The sequence below is a fragment of the Rissa tridactyla genome, chromosome 5 (assembly GCF_028500815.1).
Source record: "Rissa tridactyla isolate bRisTri1 chromosome 5, bRisTri1.patW.cur.20221130, whole genome shotgun sequence".
NCBI lineage: Eukaryota > Metazoa > Chordata > Aves > Charadriiformes > Laridae > Rissa > Rissa tridactyla.
In genome coordinates, this window is record NC_071470.1 from 71,856,968 (window position 1) to 71,882,253 (window position 25,286).

Sequence of the window (25,286 nt, forward strand, 5' to 3'; positions counted from 1 at the left end):
CAGCCGCTCGCTCACTTCAGCCCGGTAGGATGGGAGAGAGAATCAGAAGACAAAAAGTGAGAAAACTTGTTGGTTAAGAAAAAGTTTAATAAGTAAAGGAAAAGCCGCACACACAAGCAAAGCAAAACAAGGAATTCATTCACTGCTTCCCATGGGCAGGCAGGTGTTCAGCCATCTCCAGGAAAGCAGGGCTCCATCACGCGTAATGGTTACTTGGGAAGACAAAACACCGTAAGTCCAAACATCTCCCCCCTTCCTTCCTCTTCTCCCAGCTTTATATACTGAGCATGATGTCATATGGTATAGCATATCCCTTTCGGATCAGCTGGGCTCCTCTGTCCTGGCTGTGTCTCCTCACAACTTTTTGTGCACCCCCAACCTACTGTGTGGTGTGGGTGGTGTGAGGAGCAGAAAAGGCCTTGACTCTGTGTAAGCAAGCCCTGCTCAGCGATAACTCAAACATCCTGTGTTATCAATCAACACTGTTTCCAGCCCAAATCCAAAACATAGCCCCATACTAGCTATTATGAAGAAAATTAACTCTACCCCAGCCAAAACCAGCATGATGTTTTCCAAAATATTTCTCCTCACTTTAAAATAAAGTTTCTTCAAAGTAAAAGATATAATGAGGAGGGGAGAAGAACTACCAGATAGAAATTTGTTTCTTTATAAAAACTGTTTCAATAAAACGCTTTTGATTGATTAGCTTTAAGTACACGTGCTTCTTTGAAGTTATCTGGAGAAAAAAGATGGACATCAGAAGGATTGAATGATATCAGAATAAAATTCCAGTTAAAGAAGGACAACAGGCAATTCTTTCTGATTTAGAGGTAGGAGTGCATTAGTACCATTCTCCCCTTTGGGGGACTGTTTACCTTCAACCAAAACAACCCTGTCTCAGTTTATGAGAAATTCAGGATGAGCTGCCATAACAAACTGCCAATTGCAATTCAGTCAGGATTTCATCCTACTCCAAAAAACAGCCATCGTAAAAATTTTACATTAGAAAATACATCCTGTTACGGTGCTTCAGGGTTTCATATTATTCCAGCTATTTCTTCCATTACCAGCCCTCAGTCCACCAATTCTGCCTCAGCAGCCTGCAAGCGAAGTGTCTCTCAGAACGTCTCCATGTCGTACCTAAAGTGTTTCCAGAGCAAAAATTATGTCTTTCTGGGCCCCATTTGGAATCTGTAAAGTGTTTCTCCCTGCACGCTCACACTTTATGGCCATTACACATAACTCTTCCTGCACTTCCATTAACATAGTAGACAGAGCCACTTACAATGAAAGGGACAGCTGGTACCACCTGAAGTCACCTTTCCACGTCCTCAGAAGGGCACTGCATTCACGAGTCACACTTGAGAGATATTCTTTGTATTCACCAGGATTATGTGTATCTGTTAACATTTCCTAAGTGAACATTGACAACTCTATCTCACTGTAGAGCTCCAAAAGATGGGGCTGTGGGCACACATCTGTACCACCCATGCTGTAATCCTACAATCAGTCATCACATAAAGGTGGTCACAGCAGCAGCAGCTGGTTATGTGAAGGAGGGTTCCTAGGGAAGTATTCAGTAGAGTTTTAGTGGTCTGAATTGGAAGTAGGAAAATGTGATTGTAGGCAACTGCAGATAAGCTGGATTGTATGGGTCGTGGACTAAGAATTACTGGCAGATTCCAAAAATAATAGATTTGATCCAGTCGTACTAAAAGGTTTACAAACTACCTCATGAAACTTTAATTTTTAGAGTCACTCAAAAATGTAAGGACAAGAAGAAAAAGTGAGTTTTCCTTGCAGTCTCTCACCCCTTGAAATCTGTTGGGAAATGTGCAGGTATTTCTTTCTCCACCCTTCTGAGAAGGCCAGGAAAGGGAGAAAAGGATATTTGTACCAAGGCTGCATTCTTGCTCCAGTACCAGCTTTTCTAACAGCTAATGCATAATACAAAGTTTATCCTGACAAGTTGTTTGAATATTGCTCTCTGAAAGCATGAAGTACTGCAGTTAAACCTACAGCATTGATAACATTGCTGTGTGCGCTGGAGCCAATTCCCAGCTGCCAGAAGCTCTTCCAGGAGGTGCTCCTTCAGTGTATTTGTAAACACCTACACACACCACTGAAGAGGATTACGGAGATTTGTGAAAGGGGAAATAAAATGCCTATAAAAAGAAGCATTTTCTTATTAGATATGGTTTTTTTTTCCTTCTAGGGTTTTCATTTCTGGATAACATAAATAGAAATATGGTAAACATACTTCCTTGATTAATCGACTCATGCCTGCTGGCAGGTAAACTCAGTTTCTTTCATCCATCTGTTCTATCATCTATTATGACTACTATAGCTATGCTCCGTATAATTTAAGGAAATTTCAATATATTTCCTTATACTGAATTTTTTTGCTGGTAAACCAGCAACACGGGACATTGATTAATAAGTATTTTATAATCCTCAGACACATTTAGTAAACCACTCTTCTACTATAGACTTCCATCAGACAAATAAATAGAAAGAACAAGGGAAACTACACATAGCATTTGTAATAAAATCATTCAAATTACTATAATTTAAAATGTTTATATAATACTAATACAATGGTTGATCATGAGACAAAAGGAAAAAATAAACTGTCACGAAATTAAGAAAACCCAAAAGGTCATAAAAATTAGCCTTCATATACGAAAACCTAACTACATCACACAAAAAGGATTGTGGTGATAAAAAAAATGCATCACAGATTATTTGTTCCATCTGTATGCTATTTGCCACTAAGCACTCTATCAACATCATGTGGTAATATCACACTGCTGCAGGATTATGACTTAACTCTGCTAGACATTTACAACAACAGAACAAAAAGTAGCCATTGTCTCAGCCCAAAACCTTGCTGATGGGCCAGGTAGTACTGGCTTGGAGGTTTCTGATGCAGCGTCAAGATTTTCTTGTTGGAGGAGAGATTACTGTGACCAAGGTATTTTCCAATTGTAATTATGTACATTGTATCCCGATTTGGTAAGTAACAGATCTTCGCTTACTATTTTCTAAGGAAAAAATCTCAGAACCCTATGTTTCAAAAGAATTAAAACAGAATTTTCTTTCTGGACAACTTTCCATCCCTATCTTGTGTTCTGTTACCTGGGAACCTTGCTGTCATAAAGCGTCACCTCTGTGCCCAAGTTAGTAGGAATCAATTAAAATGACACCCCAAAAGTTAAATACATCAGTACCCAGCCGCTCTGTAGTATAAAGGAGGCCCTCAAGAAAGGTTCAACATGGCAATTATCCGCAAAAGCCTCTGAAACATGTACAGCTCCAGCTGATTTCAACAGGAACCCGGCTTATTGTCTCAAAAAAAGTTTGTATCAGATGTGTTTGTTAGTTTATAAATTAAAAATATTTCTTCTCCTCTACCTCCCCTTCTCTCCTGCCACCCGAATTACAAGACCCTTTGGACAGGCTTAGGAAACGTTAGCTAGGTTATCTTATCTTCTTCTTCTGCACCATGACCAGTATATGGGCTTTGAAGGCCAAGCTACATTTCATGGAAAGATGACTGAACTGGGAGAAACAGGTGTACTGCACTTTTTCCTATTGAGATTCAAATAATATGTCATTTGCACTCTTAGAAACAGATGATGACATAAGCAGTGTTTGATCTGATGTCCTTTTAATGGAAGATATTATACCAATCGATCCATGTATTTATAAAAATGCACACATTCCCTTTCGATTTTATTCAGCACTCACTTGCAGAGATATGCTAAAGGGAATTCATTTTCTATATCAAATATACAAAAACAGTATCTTTGGGATGTTAGCACCGAGAACCATAGAAACATGAGCTCTTTCCCACCATAAAAATACGTCTACTTTGCCAATGTTAAATAATTTCTAGCTTGGTTCTCTGAAAATGGGATGACAAAAATAGTTCCTACTTCAGCAACAAATTCACTCCTGAAGAGTCACATCTGCTGAATTTTAGTGATAAAAGCAAGTTTTCTTCATGTCAGACCCTGGCGCTGTAACAGGTAAGAGCATGTGCTCTGAAATCCAAGGACAGAAGTCTGATATATTTTTAAATGAAATAGCAATACTTACTAAAGAGTGGTGCCCGTAGGGCACTGAGAGCCCTGTGCTCCCAGTTCATGGCAGTGGCAGTGCAGGCTGCCCAGTAGTGCAGGAGTGTCACTCGTTAGACATCTCCGGCTGCCATTTGTTACCAAGCAGAGATATATGCAGTAGAGACTTTGTTAATTAGTTATAAAGGTTACTTTTCCACACAGACACAGAATGAAAGTATGCTTATTTACCTCTGATTGTATGTATTATTTTTCAGTGTGCCAGTCATAGCTGTTAATTAAACACAGCAGCTCTCGTAAATGCAAAGATGGGAACTAGGGCTCCGGGGCTACATATGCACACATTTTTGTAGCTTCTAAAAAAGCTATGTAAGAACTTCACTGAATAAGCTAATGATTACAGTAGAGGACTGCGGGGCCTTCCTAAAACGATCTTCAGCAGTGAGGGAGGAGGGAATCCCCTTCGGCAAGAGGGAGCTCCGGAGGGAGAATAGCCATAGCAGCTCTTTATTTAACAGCTTTTTAGCCTCCAAAACTCCCTTAATTAACAAACTCGGGGAGAACGAAAGAAGTTACAGAGCTACAGCCAACCTTCCCACCCTTGGGCTCTAATCCCTTTATTCTTCTGTCAGCTGGCTAGTCAGGTGAGAGAAAATATTTGCCATTATGTGTAAAATCTGAGTCCTCCTACGCTCAGCAGAACTCTCACCGTCTTTGATGGGATCAGGGTTAAATTTTGATTGCAAATCTCAATATCTGGTCTTAGGATGATCAGAAGCCAACCATTCAACTTTGAAAACATAATAATCAGGAGAGCTCTTGACTTGCTTTTGAGTCACCATGAGTCAGCCACCAATACTCTGGCTCAAATGAAAATGGGAGCCTCTGTTTCTGCACAAAATCATGGAAATAAATGCTTCTGCATGACACTCGGGGCCTTTCCTTCAGCATGCGTCCAGCGCAGTCCAGTCCTGCTGGAAGTACTGGCTGGGGAGGATTGCCCTGGAGAATCCTTTACATCCCACAGGAAGATCAATGGCGCAGTGACCTTGATGAGCATACACCTTCTTTTCAGAAACTCTTCTGCTGGCAATGGAAATAGGGCATCACCCCGAAGAGTGAAAAAGAGCTCAGTTTCACTGCCTCTACACAGGTGGTGGTATTCACTGGTTTAACCACTAAACCATAATCACAGACACAGAACCATAAACATAAATATCTGCTGGAAATACTACACTGGAGTTTCATTTTAGTAACTGCTGTTTGGCTGTGTTCAATGAAGTAGATTAAAATTACTTTTCAGTAGTCATTTCCCATTGCTTCCAATGCCTTTGTCCCTCATTCAGGATCAGAGAAGTAGTAACGGCGTTGATGGTAATGCTTTCACAGTTTGTATGGCATAGAGAGTTTTCATATAAGGAAGAAAGGAAGTATACATGAATAAGATAGTGAACGCTCAAGGGAAAGGGAAGAGGAAAGTGATTTAGCAGAGCATTTCAAATGTTTTAATAAATCATAAATTTACACTGAAATGTCACTTCAGCAAGTTTCCCTTACGCTGATCACTGAATGACAATATATTCTTTGTCTGTGTGTATATGAAAAGCTGTAAAGTGCTGCTATGTTTGCACAGCATTTCTGAGGAAAAAATACTGATTGGAGCATAAATATTTCCAATTTCTACTACTACAGGTCTTTTCACATAGCCTCTCTTAGTTCAGCATAAGAGTATTGTAGAAAGGAAAATGAAATGTTACAAATGCACAATATAAGGCAGAGATCTCATTCAGAGTCCCTAAAAATATGAAATCCAGAAAAAACAGGATTCCTATTATGTTGAAAATGGAACAACTTTATGCTCTACTGATTCTTTAATGCAGCAGATCTTGGAGAGAAGATGTAAGATGATGCCATGCAGAGATGCAAGAAAATATTTTTTGAAGTGGAAGAATCAGATAAATCATGAATCACCAGTGTCATTGCTAAATCTGCGCATGCTCTCATTGCTATTTTTAGATCACTGACCACCATCCTACCACCCTTGCCCAAGGATTTTAAGTACTGTTTTCAAAGATTCAGAAACAAATGAGACAATCAAACAAGAGAAATCAGCATAATCACCACAGTACTTTCTGACTTTCTCTTCTGCTCTGAGCTGCAACTTTACATTTAAAGCACTATTCCACCCCAAAATTTAGAGTTTTAAGACAGAAACTATTTCAGATTCAGCTACAAAACAACTGATGGATGGATGGATGGATGGATGGATGGATGGATGGATGGATGGATGTAAAAATCAATAGGAATGTGTATAAGTCATCAGGGATAAGCCGGCTACCAAAGATACTGAAAATCCCATCTAGTTTTGCTTCCACAGAAAAGATTCAACTGTGCCAAAAGCAGATATTGTAATTAGCACATTTGATGTTGTTTTACAGATAACTCTCTTTGGAAGATAGATTATAAATGGTTTATCTTTATGCATGTTCCTGCTACATTTCAAGATTGCATTGCTCTGTACAGATCTATCTCTTAATGATGCTAAATTCAACGAGATTCAAGAAAATGCATGCTAAAAAGACCAAATACTTTAAAAAAACCTTCCTTTTTGAAATGTGCTTCCATTGTACTACTGTAAGCATTGTGTATCTGAGGCATCTGGACATAGCATAATTTTCTTAAACTTTATGAAATAGCCCAAGACAGAATTTCTACTTTGTCATCCCAACTTGTCAAATGTTTTATAACCACAGAATCAGAATGATGTAGGTTAGAAGGGACCTCTGGAGGTCATTTGGTCCACTGCACTAAGCAGCACCAACTTCAAATTCACACCCAGCTTCAAAACTAGACCGAGTTACTGAGGGTCACATCCAGTCCAGTGTTGAATATCTCTAAGGATGAAGACTCCACAACCTTCCTGGGCAGCCTGATTCAATGATTGTCCAACCTCATTTTTTTTCCTAGAATCTATCTGTAATTCCCCTTGCTGTACGTTGTTCCTTCCTTGAGTCCACACACTCTTTTGGTTCCCTTTAACAGGGATTGAGGTGAAAACTGGGTACAACACAAGACCACTTTTGTTGCTTTAGACAACCGTGGCATTGCAATAGTCCTTGCTACTTGCATCCAGAATTTCTTACAAAATATATTTTTCAAGTACATAATCTTAAGGGCTTTAAGTCACCTGAGGCTTTGCTGAGACATAGACTTCATGACTGCATAGTGGCATCTTTGATCAGCCTGTTGCAAGACACATACCTGGTTGGCAGGGAAACAAGTTTTCATTGCTAATACTGAGATCTACATCATTTAGTCTAAATTTTTTAGCAAAGAGAAGATTAAGATAACTTAATCAGTCTGAAGTCCCTTGAAAGAAGTTCATGAAAGAAGTTAATGCCTATCTCAGAAGACGAGAAGAAAAAACACTGGTTGAGAGTTGGTAAGTTATTTTCTGCCTAAAGCTCGTATAGCCCAAGGGAGAATTTGGAATGGCGGCAGAAGGGAATGGCTGTTTTTAAAAGAAAACATTGCTGACGCAGGACTTCACACGACTGAGATTATAGCTTAGAGTGGGTAAGTATAGATCTTCTCAGATGTTACTGTGGCAAAGCACCACCTAGATAATTAAGTGAAAGAGTCAAGGAAAACTCAAAAAGACATGGGACGCACAGTGTGCTACTTCATTGATCTCTGATCTTTGTCACCTGGTTTACACAGCAATATGAATGACATCTGAATGAGAGTTGTCCTCTACATTTTCCATGGAATGTTTGGTTGCTGTTTCTGTAAGGGAAAAAAAATAGGCTCTAGGTATTGGCAGTTTGACATAACAGTTTAGATTAGCCATTGCACCTTGTAAAATAATTAGCCTGGAAGTGAAGAATCAAGCTCAAGAATGTGCTAAATGGAGCAGTCATCCAGCAAAGTGAACAGAGGAAGGATTTTGCCATTATAGTGGAAGAATCATCGAAACATCCATCCGTCCAATAAAGAAGGAGGCAAATGAAATATTATGTTTCTACATGTTCTGCTGTGTGATCAGAATAAAACCAAGAAAGCTTACAGGATATACTGTGTAAGTTCCACTTGTTGCTGTATGGGGCATCATGACTTTTGAGAGCTACTATAGCAATAAAAATAATACCAGGTCTCAACACCATAAGGCAATTTCTGTGGAGCTGAAGATACACATGTATGAATAAAGAAGACTTCAGCATGGCCTAACAGAACTAAAAGTTGTGAATGGGACTAGTAAAACTGATATAAATAAAGTTTTAATGCTAGCAAGACATTTACAAGCTAGGGGAGATAGCTCCACGTAGCCTACTCATTGTTTGACTAATGAACTCAGACAGCTATTCCATTCAAACACCAGCAGTCATACAGAATAAATTACCAAGTAACCTAAAGCAAACATAAAATGAATTCAGTAAGTGCAAGTGATGGCTTGTTTATTTTGGTGAGAAGGCAGAAAACACACCTAATAAAAAAGTAATCTGCACATGCAGACCTCTGACTGTAGCTAACACATCCTGGGGCAGCACTGAAAATGCTCAATTTCATAGTTATGAAATAGTCAGCAAGCTGATTAGTAGGAGACAAAGATTGTATTTAAACAAAGATTGGCTTATTGATTCTGACCAACCTCTCATCAGTTTTATCTCAGGCACATTCAGCAAGCAGGCTTTCTTGCTAGTGGCTCCTTAAAGTAACGCTCTGCCCTGCCAGTAGAAAGGTCCTGTCCTCCAGGATTACACAGGACTGCTGTCCCCTCCGCTCTGTCATTTGGACCAAAGTACAGTGTGCAGGGACAACTGGCAGGAGATTTTCTTCAAATGCGCTCCCCTGATCTGTGCTAATGTAATGCTTGTGCTAATGTGGATGTACTCAGTGTATCTAAACAGCTCCTGTTGTGCAGTACAGCCCCATCTACTGATGCGAGTATTCCCTAGATAACAGGACGATTCTGCTGCCTGGGTTTAAGCAAACATTTCTGTTTCTGTAGGAGTGCTGGTATCATTAGAAGACATTCAAGGAGAGGAGCACAAGGAGCAGGAATGTGATGTTAAGAAGCCTGAAAAACTGTAGCTCCAGTTTACACAAATGACAAAAGAGGGTGCTCAAAACTTCTTCAGGAGCAGCATGACATAAACTTCTGAGTAGCCCTAATCAAAGGCAAAAATCCATCTGTTAGCACTCTGTCGAAGTCACACCAAGGATGAATTTGACCCCTGGTGGAATGGGAGCATAATCAAAAGACATTAAGGGAAAGGGCTTTAATTAAGTAACGCTTAACAGTAGTTATACTATTTTTATTGTATTACTGTATTTTTGTTATGTATGACTTATTCTTATTCATTCAGTGTTATTATGGTAATATTGCCTAAGTTGTATAAGATTTTATTAGCACTTTGTCTTATTTGACAGCTTTATTCATGCACCAACTCAAGAGATTTTATAATTGTACTTTCCAGTACTAATATATTCCTTTACGAACACCGGAGTACGGAGTTATAACAATACAACTGAAGGAAAAAGAACCTAATTTTCTTTTTACACTGCAGAGGTGATTCTGCTTCCAGCAAGTATGAAGAATATCATAGTTCAGGACCTCCTACAGAAACACAGAAAACTTTTTCAGTGGTCTGCTAAGTCCCACATTTCAGACTAATGCCAAAAGAGGAGGAACAACTTTTAATGATCTTGATGATGATGCTAAGGTCCACTAGTATTCCTCAGGGAATGATATTCAGCTGCCCCAGAGAGCTACCTCAAACCCTCAGGTTTTCCTGTAAACTGAAGGAAAACTATTTGCACCCTGCTCTAACCCCCACTCTCAGAATCAGGCTCACATAGGGTGCCTGATGTGGAGAACTGCTATTTTGGCACCATACATTCAAGCAGGCGCATGCTAACTTCACAATAAAAATGGCTCTATCTTCAAACCTTCTGTGCTGAAACATTCATCAGAGTAGACAGGACTACCATTTTTAGTAGCACCCCACAAGCAAGCAGCCAGGTAGGTGAACAAAGGAAGGCAGTTGACAAGTAAAAGTTTCCAGTCAGGTTTTCTTCCCCCAGGTGCAATGACACTGAGACCTATGCGTGGACACAGGGGTGGAAGGGGAAGACACATTGTGTGCCTTAGCTTTGGCTATGCTGGCTCTTCTACCATCATCCCCGAGCAGAGGTACAGATAGACCCTATGCTGAGAAACCCCAGATGCAGTGGGAACGCTCCCTCTCTTCTCCATCCTTGCAGAGAACAAACTGTCTTGCAGGTTCTTGGAGACTGTCCACAGAGTCTCAGAGACTTGTTTATCCCCCAACGCACTGCAAGTGCTCAAGTCCAGACTGTTAAAGCCTTGGATTATATTTTCCATCATTCTTTGGGATTTTCATCTGTTCTTTGAGAAACAATCATTCCAGTCTTGCCCAAAAGATTCTCTCTTTCTTTATCCTACAGAGATATTTTACCTTTCTACAAGAAATTAATTGCCCCCTTTGTACAGTTTACTCTTTAACTGGGGAAAGACAGCGGGAACCTCTTCACCTCCTGTCTTGTCTTTCCCGCTCATGCACTCATGCTTGACAGGCTGGCATTTAGAAGCCTACAGAGGTCTCCTGGTGATGACCTTGCCAAGCAGACAAGCCTATGGTCATGTCCAGCAGATTAAACCATTTGGAGCTTTCTCCAGTTAATTCCTGTATTGTCTTCCCTATGGCTTCTAGGTGACGCTTTTTGCTCCTGATTTTTAACCACGCTTCCATGATGGGCTTATTTTACTCAGTGAAGTCAGACAGCTCCCAGCTAGAACTGGATTTCACACATCAAAACTTTTCAAGCCTCACCTTTAAAAGGAAGACAAATTTTATTTTCTTTACATAGTCTTTCCCTGTAATTATTATTAGCAGCAAAGAGCAGTTACTTTAATACAGTCAAGCTGAATAGGCAGGTTGTTATATATTTCTCCTGTGAGAAAAAAAAAGACATGAGTATATCTTTCATTGATAGATATTTGGTTTTTAGATGTCACCGTGATTTCCAAGCCTTTATTCTTTGGGTGGCTTTTTTTGAGTGCAGCAAGACCTGGCTTCTCCCTTAGGAAAGGAAGCTGGGGGCAGTGGGGGCTACCCACAGGGGGTCTGTCAGGGCAGGGTCTGTCACCCAGGGCCTGTCCCACCACCCCAGCCAGGAGCAGGGCAGCTGTGGGGGGCTGGAGACCAGCCTAGCTGGGGTATTGCTGGGGCAGCGGCTGTCCTTTCCATGAAACAGCCCATCTTCCTCAGTCGGCCACTGCTCCTGTGGAGACTGATCGTGGAGACAGACAAGCTGACTGATGGAGACAGAGAAGCAGACAGTGGAGACTGCCCTCAGCCCCCCCGCGGCCATTCTCAGGAGACCTGGGTCTCCCGTGCCAGCTCACGTTTTGTTATATTGTCTGTGGACAGCCTGCAGGGGGGAAGAAAGGGAGAAAGACAAACCTCTCCTTCCACTTGGGGAAATGAGGTATGCAGAATCCTCACTCCAGACTCAACCTGAGATGGGAAAAGGCTCAGCTTGACAAATTAAATGTCATCAGTGCTTCAGATGAACACATTCATCAGCAAAAGTGTTTTTCTGCCAGGTGCTTGTACACTAGACTTTGGGGGAAAGCAAGGGGAACTGAAGAGACAGATATGAAAAATAGCGTTTTTTCCATGGCTTTGCAGTGGCAGCAACATGCAGACATGTGACCGCAGGACTGGCCACACCACTGATCAGCTTAAAAATTGGCATTGTGGTACCTCTAATTCTGCAACTTCAAAACATGCAACCAGCTTACCGGTGCTGTTTTGGACAATGTTATTTTCCTACCAGACCTGCAATGGAAAACCATGGATATCCCAACCTGCTCCACTACTCCTCAGCCACACTGGAGAGGGATTGCATGTAAGCACCGGTTCCCACTACAGCCAGCGCATGCTGCATTGGAATGAGAGAAGCGTAACGAACTGAAAAAGCTCACAGCTGCATGGGCATCAGCAGAAGAAAGTATGCCATTAAGTAACAAGTTGATACGCTTTATTGGCTAATGTCTAAATTTATTCCTACTCAAACGGACAAGTACCTGCATTAAGTAAAAAGCTTAGTGAATACATTAAATACTGGAAATAAAACACTAATATTATTTACAACACATGGTGATGTGGCCTTATTATTTTAAGACAGTAGTGGCTTTTCTGCTAAAAACTTTGTGACTATTACAATTTCTAATTCCCACACTATATCTGAGTTAAATTATCATGAGTCTCAAAAACTCGTGAAATTAATTGGAGGAATTTACAGCCTCAAAAATGTGTTTTACATGTCTAGACAAATCTGATTATCATCATGCCCTTCAGAAATATGTTATATATTCCCAGCATGTCAGATTTTACATAGCATTAGCATTAAATGTGGTCTAACTTCAGCTGACAAGTCAGAGAATAATGATTAGGATGGATCTGGTAATTTATTTCAGTTTTAAGAGATTAATTATGCTAATGACAAGCAAGGCAAGGTATTCGGACAATGGCATTAGATGGTTCTGGATAAAAAAAAATCTTCATTTTATGTCAAATATATTTCCAAAAATTATTTTCAGTACCATAAATAAGTAAGGTAAAATAAAAACCAAAAAAAGAGGAAAAGTTCTCATTGCACGGAGTCTTCTGAATTGGTAGTATCATAGAATCATAGAATCTTCATGGTTGGAAGGGACCTTTGAGATCATCAAGTCCAACCATACACACACCAAAAAAAAAACCCAAAAAACAAAACAAAACAAAAAAAACCCCACAAACAAACAACTACAATCTCTGCCACCAGAGCATGCCCTGAAGTACCACATCTAGACATTTCTTAAATACCTCTAGGGATGGTGACTCAACCATCTCCCTGGGCAGGCTGTTCCAGTGCCTGACCACTCTTTCAGTAAAGTAATTCTTCCTAATATCTAACCTAAACCTCCCCTGCCACAACTTCAGACCATTTCCTCTGGTCCTGTCATTATTCACCTGGGAGAAGAGGCCAACACCCACCTCTCTACAACCTCCTTTCAGGTAGCTGTAGAGGGCAATGAGGTCTCCCCTCAGCCTCCTCTTCTTCAAGCTAAACATGCACAGCTCCCTCAGCCTCTCCTCATATGACCTGGTCTCCAGACCCCTCACCAGTCTGGTAGCTCTCCTCTGGACACGCTCCAGCGCTTCAATGTCCCTCTTGTACAGAGGGGCCCAGAACTGAACACAGCACTCAAGGTGAGGCCTCACCAGTGTCGAGTACAGAGGCACAATCACTTCCCTACTCCTGCTGGCCATGCTATTCCTGATACAAGCCAGAATGCTGTTGGCCTTCTTGGCCACCTGGGCACACTGCTGGCTCATGTTAAGCTGGCCGTCCACCAGCACCCCCAGGTCCTTTTCTGCCGGGCAGCTTTCCAGCCACTCTTCCCCAAGCCTACAGTGTTGCTTGGGGTTGTTGTGACTGAAATGCAGGACTCGGCACTTGGCCTTATTAAACCTCATACAGTTGGCCTTGGCCCATCGATCCAGCCTGTCCAGGTCCCTCTGTAGAGCCTTCCTACCCTCAAGCAGATCAACACTCCCACCTAGTTTGGTGTCATCTGCAAATTTACTGAGGGTGCACTCAATCCCCTCATCCAGATCATTGATAAAGATACTAAACTAAACTGGCCCCAAAACTGAGCCCTGAGGGACACCACTGGTGACGGGCCACCAAGAGGATTTCACCCCATTAATCACAACTCTCTGCCCACAGCCATCCAGCCAGTTTTTAACCCAGCAAAGAGTACACTTGTCTACGCCATGATTCGCCATCTTCTCCAGGAGAATGCCGTGGGGGACGGTGTCAAAGGCCTTACCAAAGTCCAGATAGACAACATCCACAGCCTTCCCCGCATCCAGAAGGCGGGTCACATGGTCATAGAAAGAGATCAGGTTGGTTAAGCAGGACCTCCCTTTCCTAAACCCATGCTGGCTGGCCCTGATCCCTTGGCTGCCCTGCACTTGCCGTGAGAGCTCACTCAAGATGATCGTCTCCATGATCTTTCCTGGTACCGAGGTCAGGCTGACAGGCCTGTAGTTTCCTGGACCCTCCTTCCGACCCTTCTTGTAGATGGGCGTCACATTAGCCACCCTCCAGCCATCTGGTACCTCCCCTGTTGACCAAGACTGTTGATAAATGATGGAGAGAGGCTTGGTGAGCTCTCCCGCCAGCTCCCTGAGTACTCTTGGGTGAATCCCATCTGGCCCCATAGACTTGTGCGCGTCTAGGTGCAGAAGCAGATCATTGACTACTTCCTCCTGGATTATGGGTGGGTTGTTCTGCTCTCCATCCTTATCTTCCAGCTCAAGAGGCTGAGCACCCTGGGGATAGCTGGTCTGACTATTGAAGACGGAGACAAAGAAGGCATTAAGTATCTCAGCCTTCTCCTCGTCTTTAGTTGCAACTTTCCCCCCCGCATCCAGTAAGGGATGGAGATTCTCCCTGGCTCTCTTTTTGTTGATGTATTTATAAAAACTTTTTTTGTTGTCCATTATGTTAGTGGCCAAGTTGAGCTCCAGCTGGACTTTTCCTAATTTTCTCTCTGTATAACCTAACAAGATCTCTGTACTCCTCCTGAGTTGCCTGTCCCTTCTTCCAAAGGTAGTAAACCCTCCTTTTATTCCTAAATCCCATCAGAAGTTCCTTATTCATCCAGACTGGCCATTTTCCCCGCCCTTTAGACTTGCAACACTTTGAGACAGCCTGCTCCTGAGCCTTTAAGATTTCCTTCTTGAAGAGTGTCCAGCCTTCCTGGACCCCTTTGCCCTTCAGGACTGTCTCCCAAGGGACTCTCTCAACCAGTGTCCTGAACAAGCCAAAGTCCACCCTCTGGAAGTCCAAGGTTGAGGTTTTGCTAACCCCTCTCCTGACATCGCTACGAATTGAAAACTTGAACATTTCATGATCACTAAACCCAAGACGACCTCTGACCACCACATCTCCCACTAGTCCCAATAGTCTACTACTCCCACTACTCCCACTAGTAGAGTATTTTGAGATGAAATGGAATTCCTACTTAGCCAAAAGCAATTAGGGACACAAAATTCATAGTAAAAGTGCAGACCCAGAATCTGCAGAATTATAAATTTGCCACATTAATGGAGACGCCTGTGGACATTATAGGAAAAAGTGGAGCTAAGTCTGATTCCTGAAGAAGGTATGAATTTTGCCAGTGATTAGTGTGAACAAGACAGATCTTACTAAATACACCCAGAGAGAAGCTCAGGTTATCACTTGCTGTTTCCCTGGTTTGCACCTAAAGCCAGGATGGCTGGATTCCTATTGTCTTCCCCAAAAGGTAAAGCTGGTTTCAAGGTTATTGGTACACTTGTTTGGGGCTTTTTGAGAAAGTGGGTTATTGCTATTGCTCCAGATCCAGAAGTGAGATTGAAGAGCTCCCTCAAGAAACACATTAATTTAATCCAGCTGAAACTGGGCAAGGCACAGCAGCCGCTCAAAGCAGAGGGCAGGTTGTAACAGGCAGCTTGAGACCTGGATCGCACTCGATCACCCAGACTAGGATCCAGTTGTGTTAGTTACTGAAAGCTCCTGCCAGTAGGACTGTCTCATTATCTAGATAAATGTGACGCACAAAGCTATGCCAGAAACATCATATGACATAATTCTCAATTTCATGTGAAAAAATAAGGTACAGAGGGCTTAAATGTTATGCTAGTGGTTACACAAAATGAGAATTGAACGTGCATTTCCTATGGGCAGTGAGCTCCTGCCCCATGTCACCTAACATGCAGAGAGGACAACAGCTGGGATACGAGCACTTTACCCACGCAATGTCTTAGGTACAACGCAAAGTGCTCTGCAATTAGTAATTCTTCCAAATATTCTGCAATATTACACTCACCTACCACTCACCTGTGTTGGTCAATGCCATTCAGAGGATATTTTGTTGGCTACATGGACATGAAAGGAATTATGTTGCACATAAAAGCAGTTGTGCCATTATGCATGCCCTAAGCTTTGTCCTGTCTCAGTTTTAATTAATATTAACCAATGCTTTGCAAGGACAGGAGTAAAGCTGCTCTTCTTTTGAATCCCTTCTTTCTGTAAATCTTTCCTGTCCCAGTTAAGCTAAGCAACATTCTTACAATGCTTTTTCATATGAAACTGTCACTATTCCTTAAATGTGTTACTATCTACCAATTACCATTTTTTACCGCTCATAACACTTCTTTCTTTTTCATTAGCACTTTAAAATATTCACACGTTCTACAATATCTCATTAAACTGGAATCCTGATTATTTCTATTGTGCTAGCAAGTGTGTCACTGGCCCTATAATGGTTATCTTCTTCCTATTTTAACTATCCAAATGAAGCAAAAATCAGTTTCATTTCATTCTTTCCAGATGAATCCCAACTCCTTTTATTTAAACATCCCTATTTATACTTATTTCCAATGCTACACTATTCCACTGTAATGAAACATCTTTTCATGGCATGTCCTCTGCAATCCATCAGGACATAAGCCTGCATACTACAGCAAAACTAGGAACACTATGATTTGGTAATCTCCACCCCATTCAGAAGCTCTTCTTAGCACCACAGTAGCAAACAGTCGCTGTGTGGGTGGCGTACTTACATGTTGCCAGACGCACCTATACTCATGTAGTGTTCACTTACTTTTTCCCTGTCATGCAAAGTTGGTGCATAATTATTTTGTCACTGCACTGTGAAGCAAGCCATGCCCTAGTACATGCTGTAAAAACACAAAATGGAAAGAGTAGTCCAGTTCTTGAACACCGAAAATGTGAATATGAGCCAAGAGAGAAGAGATAACAAATACATGGACCGTGGAGGTAATAAAAGACAATCAAGGCCAGTAAAACAAAGAACAATCACAGAGAGCACACTGGAGCTCTTCTGTAGGTATTAGATCAAGAGGTAGTTTGACAGAGAGTCACAAAAAGAGAATGAGGTGGTTTTGCAGATATTTATGAGGGTGTGTCAGATGGAGCTTCATCAGGAAAAGTGTGTTTACACAGGAGGATTTTCAAAAGCACCTAAGTCATTTTAGAACGTGCACCCTATTGGCTTTTAGTAAGCCTGATACTCATAAAGCACTTTGAAAGTGCAGGGTGTAATTTCTTGTTCTCCTGATACACTTTTAAAATACAGATAAATTATAATATAAACAAAATCAAATTGCTTTACCAGATAATGTCAAGCATAAATCTCTGAGAGTCCCAGGTGTTGTAAAATTATTTTGCAGCCTTTGGTGAATCATTTAAACTGTCTACAGTGATGCCTATTTCACAAGCAAGTTGTGGGCCACAATGAATCTTTCGCAAGGGCTTTTATGTTCAAAAGCATTGGGATTTGTGGAGTATTGGTAGAAAGCAGGACTCACAAGTACCCAGTAGTGCACATTCAGGCATGGATGTCTGGTTTGGCAGCACTGCTTGAACACAGGTAAAGGTCAGCTGGCCTTAACCATTCCCTTATCATGGTGGGTTGAAGGCAAGAGGATGTTCATGGGTCATGGTTCAGTTTTGAAGGAGACCTGTCTAATACTGATAGGAAACAAGAATTTGAGTGCTCTGTGCAATCAGATGTTGCCTCAGAGGAAGGGGTGTCTTGGCAATCCCTTCCAACCTGCCTTGATCTACTCTGAGAGGAAGATACTTCTCCAGCACTAGCAGAAATATGAATGCACAGCAGGTAAATACTAGCAGGAAACTCGGGAAGCGAAGCATGAGCTAGGAAGCTGTTACTCTTACAGTGATAACAAGCAGTGCAAGAAACAACACGAGACACAAATCCTTATGTCAGAACCAAGGCTCTGACTGGTGAGATGCTGGACTGGAAAGTGACTGGCCTAAGGGAACAACGAGGGTAGGAAGTACCTTTGAGCTCTCCCCAGGGGACCGACCTAAGCCAGATCTTTGTTGAAAAACTGAAATGGCAATTCTTTTTATCAGAAAGAATGCTCCATGTATTTGTTAGGTGTCTGATTTATATTAAGCTAAATAAGCATTAACAAACCAAAAGCAATTTATAGTCACTTAAATAAAAATTAATTTTCCTCTCTGTTATCCAGATTTTCCTACAGTAGTTTATGACACTATAAACCTTCTGTGATTCTCTTATTGCCTTTAAATCATTCTAGGAATACTCAAACACATGTAACAACTACAGGAAAAAAAAAGGATGCATCTTCTTTTTATTTGGATAAGTTCTATATAAAGCTGTCAGTATACACAATGTAATTTTTAAAAAGATGGGGCTGGATCTGCCTCATTTTTTAAAATGTTTTGGGCCACCGTAATGTGTTTTCTTTTTTTCATAATGTAGATAATAGGTAGTAGAGAATTTTGTCTTCATTTAAAAAAAATAATTATTTTTGTAGATGTATTTATGCTTTGCATGAAATGAACTTCTACTTTAAATGGGTCCTCTCCCAGAAGAATGAGATCATTGAAATCAGGGCAGAAAAGTCCATAGTACACCCTGACACATGATTCAACATAAATAAGCTCTACAAGCTTAGTATATTTTCCCAATCATATGTTATTTATAACATTGAACATTTGCTTCTACGCTGCACTGTTCAAAGCATTTTCTTTCCAACCAATTTCAGTGCATACAGAGCACCAGAAAAAAATCTGTACTTCCCTCTGATTAAAAGAAATCTGACACTGAAACTGGAACTGATTGAGACTGCGCCCAACTGTTCAGAGAACCAATTATTTCACACATTAACCTAAGCTCCCCTCACTAGCTACTGTAAGCAAAGAACATGTCAGATCCTGGTTTAAGATGAAGACAAAATACCACCGCTGTTGAATTATCACAGGCTCCATCTGTGCCGAAATTTAAAATGGAATCCAAATTAAAATGTGTTTACACAATTTCACATTTCAGAGTATACATCTGACCCTGCATTGTTTTTCTATACCCCACAATTCTTTTTTTCATGGATCTTAAGTAAGCCTGAGGTAAAGAAAATTTTCTTAGTGATCCAAATTTTTACTAAAGAATTCAGCAATTCCAAAAAATGGTTACGATCCCTTTTGTTGTTACACATTTGAATTAGTGCATGCAACACTGCACAAAGTGTCAAAATATGGACAGGCTGGCTTATTTTGGAAGATTATCACAGACTCCAAACCAAAATACTCTGAATGAGATATATTACTTCGTGGCGAAAAATTCTTCTGGGGATTTGAATATTGGAGCTGAATTCAAAAAGCAAAAAAACCCACAATCTAATAGGTAAATGAAATAGCAGCTGTGCGAACTCTTCTAAAAAATCACTAAACTGCATTGACATTTCTGGCAGAAGATAGAAACTAATTGTACATTCTGATTACCAGTGTGACTAGACTGTGTCTTAGGGCTAAATTACTCCTTGTGATCTGCTCACTTAAGTGTGAAATCTTCGAGGATGTCTGTACAAGACCAACATAATGCACTTCTTATGCTGTCCCTGATTTTGGAGGATCTATGCTACTGGGTCTGCATCTGACTTTCATTAAACATGTTTTCACGTTTGCACAAAATAGTCTTTATTTTCTGTCCCTTGTTATTGTCCAGAGCTACCGAGCTCCTTGTTTCACAGTACTTCATTTCTGGGTGAACTAATTCAGTGTACACAATGTGTATGATATCTGCAGTGTTTCAGGATTCCTTGAGCTGGAAGTCAAACACCTTTGCTTAGTGTTGCAAGGAAACAAGGCGTATGTGGCCACGTCCATGTGTCTGCCCTCCTCTTGCTCATCATAAGCACTAGAATAGAAGGGCTGATTTCACTTGAATTTGACAGGAGGTAGAGATGTCAGAGATGTAATGCTTTAACACTGCAGGTGGACTCTGAAAGCCAATTTGACCTGATCACATAGACTTTCTCCGGGCAATGAAGGACCTATCTACCCCACAACAAAGCATTGTGCAGTGTCAGAAGCAGCAGTAGCCCAGCTGTGCCCCTATGAATGAAAAGATTGCATTGCTTATTATTTGAGGCGGGGTGCAGACACACCTGCTCAGGCTGAAACTAAGCTGGGTATCTCCACCATGCAATGTAGGTTAGATGCAGTCAGAATGATGACTGAGGATGAAAGGGACCTCTGTCAGACATTTTTGACACAGAGTGTTTACTGAATAATTCAGAGTATTGTGAGCATAACCAAGGAAATATTGAGTTGGTTATCGGCACTGACATTCTTTTAAAAATGAAACATGAATAAATTAAACAATGATTCTCTTCAAAACTGTAAGCAACAGCCGCCAGGAAAGAGGAAAGAGTCAGAAGGGAGCTAATGTGAAACTGTAGACATCTGAAGTTTGCCTTAAGGTCCAAGAAGTATATTTTTAAATAGAGACCCAAAAAAAGATGGTAAGAGAAGTTTATGACAGATTTACGGCTGATGAGCCCATCTTGGATTTTTCATGGCTTCTCAGGGAGAAAGAAAAATCGTGGTTACGACCAGCGACAAAATTCTCAGACCCTGGGAAAATCAACACTTAATCTTTGGCAAAACAATTAGAACAAAGCAAGTCATACAGTCCATGAATTGTATTAAGCCTGACCAATGGTATTGACAGCACTATGCAAGTAAGAGAAAATTCAGATTCTATGTATGCTATAAAAAAACCAAACAAACAACAACCCCCCCCCCCAAAAAAAAAAAAAATGAAGAAAAGCACCAAGACCTCAGAGTTTAAAAGTGGTGCGCAGATCTTATATGCTGTAGCAAACGCAAGGCAAACGAAGACACAAACCAAGATGCAAAACATAGTGGATTACTTCACTTAGAAGGGTCTGCACATGTCAGTAAAGACCCAGGCAATGATGACAGTTGAGCATTACAGCAGTCCCACTGAAAACTGTAAGACTTCTTTTGTGCCACATTATCAGGCATATACTGAAACACTTTGCTTTGTTAGCTCAGGGCAAAGGATTTCATACAAGCCACAATGCTGGGTTAGTGAAAAAAATGTTATAAATGTTAGGTAACAACTAGAAAAGGTACACAGAGGTGCCTGATTCCTCACAGGATGTATACATCTCTTAATACTGGCAAATCCCCAGGCTCCAATAAGGTGACGCACCTCTTTTAAGGTACACACCAATCAAGCAATGGTCATATCTCTCAGGGATAAACTTTTTGTTCTGTGATACTTAACTTCCTACTTTTTTTTTTTTTTTCTGGATCCCCCACGTATTTTTGGATTTGCTTTTAATGATAATGAGCATTTGGTCTTCAGTTATTCCTTCAAATATCATCCATAAAATGTATATCCAGAAAATCTGATAGCATGAACATCTTTGATATTTGGTCTTGGACAAATTACATTCTTTCACAGTATCCTTTACAATGCACATGGATAATATATGAAGAAGGAGACAGCAGAAACCCGTAAGTCTGAAAGGTGATTTGCACTCCTCATATGAAGAAATGGCAATAAAAATAGGAGATTTATGAAACAATTTCCTCCTTCATTAAGCAGCAGACATTCTAAGTGTCAGCCAATGGCTCTAAGGATTTCAGTACTGGTTCTGCCTAGTGTCTCATTAAAAACTGATAAAAGAAATAGCAGTCTAACTTAAGCTAAACCCGCTACTTTCCCAAATGAAGTGTGCTGTCATATTTTTACAAATTTGAATATATATTTATTTGGATGCATGTGCAGCTACTGAACACTTCACTAAAATTTTAGAAATATCACAGAGTGAAAAACTTGTTAAGTCAGTTCTGCATAAGATGCAGTGCAGTACGAGGCTTAATATTTTCTTCACCTACTGAATCTTTTCTTTCTAGAGAAAGGTGTGATATCTGACACACCTTTTGGGGCAGATTCAATGAAGTATGCATCTCTGACATAGCCTCACAGCTGACTTCTGCAGTCCATATTCTGTCTAATTTCTGAGTCACAGATGACCTTGCAGGGAATCTACTTTTATTACTTTCTGTCAGATATCTGGGCTGATGTATAACTCCATTTCTACAAACAGGCTATTTCCTCAGCAGGTATCTGAATTTTATCAAATGTATCATTTCTCAATGGAAGCTCTTCATATAGGCACAGTATTTGAAAGACACAATCACCATTACAAATTCTGTTCCTGAAAATAGTATGTATCATTGCATATAAATTCCTACATAATGCCACATTTTCATACGAACACACTCAAGTTGCATTTGTATTGCAAATGTATGCATGCGAAATAGGCATTTGCACAAGCAAAATAGATAAAGGATTGCACAAATTCAAGGGGTTTTGGCATAACTTAGTCTGATTCTTCATATTTAAACATCTAGCCTTACACATTCTAAACATTATGCAGTTTATGTCAACTTTAAAATCTGGGACATTTACTTTGAACATTTTGTGTCATGCAAGAGAAGAGACACAGAGTCCCCAAAAGTTCACTTTTTAGACTGTCAGGGCTTTGAAAAGTTATGTGCATCTTACCGGTGAAACATAAGCTGTTGGGATATACATTGCCTCTGGGTAGTTGCTGTGAATGTCTAGGTACCTTAAACCTTCCTGACCACTGTGGGTCTTCACTGATGTAATTCTAAATTTCACAAAGACATCAGTGAAGAACCATCAAGTAGAGTCCAATACACAGCTAAGTTTCCAGTTGTCAAAATATCAATTAACCACCATTGTTTCACTGTGTACATTCACTTTCTTCAGGGTGTGCAATGAGATAGACATCAGTGAGAACAGTATATTTCGTAACAAGCAATTTTTGTTTATTCATGTAACGGAGATTTGAAAGAAAGATCTTGTACAAAAATTGCCAGTTATCCTTTTGAGTAAAGGAACTTAATACAAAATACACTCATCACAGTGGACCGGCTGAACCCCTTACTGAGACAGAGTACTTAGTAAAGAAGGCAGATGTATCTAGCAAAGAAACCTAAGTCTAAACACAGTATTTCAGCCAAACTAAATCTGAGCCATGCTGAACCACAGAGATGCTTCTTATTCCTGGAAATTTCCAGTGGCAGATGCAGTCTATCAGTTTATCTCATTTGGATGTGCCTGCCTTTGAAGACATCAACTTTTTGGTCCCCCAGTCCACACTGCATGTCTTTTAATCCCAACAGAGGCCTGAGCCTCCTCAAACTTTTAGTGTCTCAACCTAGCACCCAGGCGGCTTATTGCCACATGAATGCTGAGGAGCTACCTGGATCTCGTACCACTGCTGGACTGCTGCCTTTATTCACAGTTGTTAAGTCTGTTACTTGGCTGTAGCTACAGATACCCCTCGTTTTCAAGGCAATTACTACACAGGTCTTCTGAATACCAAATGCAATCTCTGCAATGCCTTTCTCTTACAACAAGAAAACTAATACAGAATTAGTAATAAAGTCACATTCAGTCAGCTGCTACTCCTTGACATGGCAAATATATATATTAGATATGCAAAACTGAATCATGACAAATTGTATCCACAGGAGACAAAACAGCTCTTTCAAATCAAAGCTTCTCTCCTCAAAAATAAATAATTGCATCGTGATAACCAGTTTCAGTAAGACATCAGGGCCACATGCTGTGCTGTCTTGATTTTTGGATAAATAAACCTGTGCCCTGTTGTTTACTGGATGAATAAACCTTTGCGACACGTGACTGTACAACTAGAACATGATGACTCAACATTCGGGCATTTTTAATCAACACTTTGAAAATTAAAATAATTAATACCTGGTAAACATTATCTAATTGAACCTTAGAGTACTCTCAAGTACCTAGCTATTACTATTTAAACTTGACAAATATCGACCCTGCAGTTAAATAAGCTGCTTGCAGCCACTGATGGAGTTGATATCAGAGCCATGATTAGCGCTCAGAAGCTCCTGACTCATGGTGCAGTTTCATGTTACGGTGAAACTGATCTAACAGCAAGTCGTGACTGAAAAGGGAGTCCTGCTCGCCATCTCTTTCAGGCTCCTGTTGCCCGTCTTACACTAGATTTAGCAGTCATGCAATCAGACAGCCAAGCCACGTGACACTCAGTGTCAGCCACCCTGAACCTACTGCAGATATAGAAACATAGAATCATAGAATGGTTAGAGTTGGAAGGGACCTTAAAGATCATATAGTTCCAACCCCCTGCCCTGGGCAGGGACACCTCCCACTAGACCAGGCTGCTCAAAGCCCCATCCAGCCTGGCCTTGAACACACCCAGGGATGGGGCATTGACAACTTCCCTGGGCAACCTGTTCCAGTGCCTCACCACCCTCATAGTGAAAAATTTCTTCCAAATACCTAGTCTAAATTGACCCTCTTCCAGTTTAAAGCTGTTACCCCTCATCCTATCACTACACTCCCTGACAAACAGTCCCTCCCCATCTCTCCTGTAGGCCCCCTTTAGGTACTGGAAGGCTGCAATAAGGTCTCCCCAGAGCCTTCTCTTCTCCAGGCTGAACAACCCCAACTCTCCCAGACTGTCTATATATATATATATATATATGGGGATCCTACCTCTTAGGGAGCGTGAATTCACTCTACACTTAATCTGGATATCTCTGTACATCAACAGGAAGTCCAGCATGTTAGACCTGTTCCTGTGGGTGGCATAAGGAATGGGCAGATGTTGCATCTGGAGCCTCACCAGCCCTTAGGATGGCCCTGCAGGATGTCCCCCTTACCTACAAAATGTTCTGCTGGAAAGCAGTCATCTTGTGCGTAAGGTATAAAATGTCTGTAGGCTGACAGGGTATCTTTAATCCAGGGTTCTTAATAAAAAGTTTCCTTTCTGCCTTACTGTTTTTAACATTTCTGAGTTGTTAAGAAGATGCCACCATGGTTAACCTTCTGCTGCTATTTGTGCTGTTTCACAGTAAGAGTAATTATCATTCAGGTTTGCCAATAATCTTTGGTTTTCATGAAACATGACTGGGTTTTTTTCTTTTTCAGAGAAAATATTTTGAGATATATTTTATTCAGTGAAGAATTCACTTATTTTTCATTTTGTCACAACTTAGTAATATATTTATATATAGAAGTTGTATTTCACAGAAAACAGAGGAACAGTCTGTGTTCGAAAATTTAGCTCATAAGCATATATTAATAATTGCATATCTAATAGTAAGGTGGTAATTAGTATCATCCCCACAGATCAGGTTATTCTTAGCTCTGAGGTC

The 25,286-nt window shown here is 40.7% G+C and overlaps 1 protein-coding gene across 1 annotated transcript in view; it reads right to left on the bottom strand.

Moving 5' to 3' along the window:
• INPP4B (inositol polyphosphate-4-phosphatase type II B) overlaps nucleotides 1-25,286 on the bottom strand; it is a 497,007-nt gene that overhangs the window by 469,335 nt on the left and 2,386 nt on the right. The window lies entirely within an intron of this gene.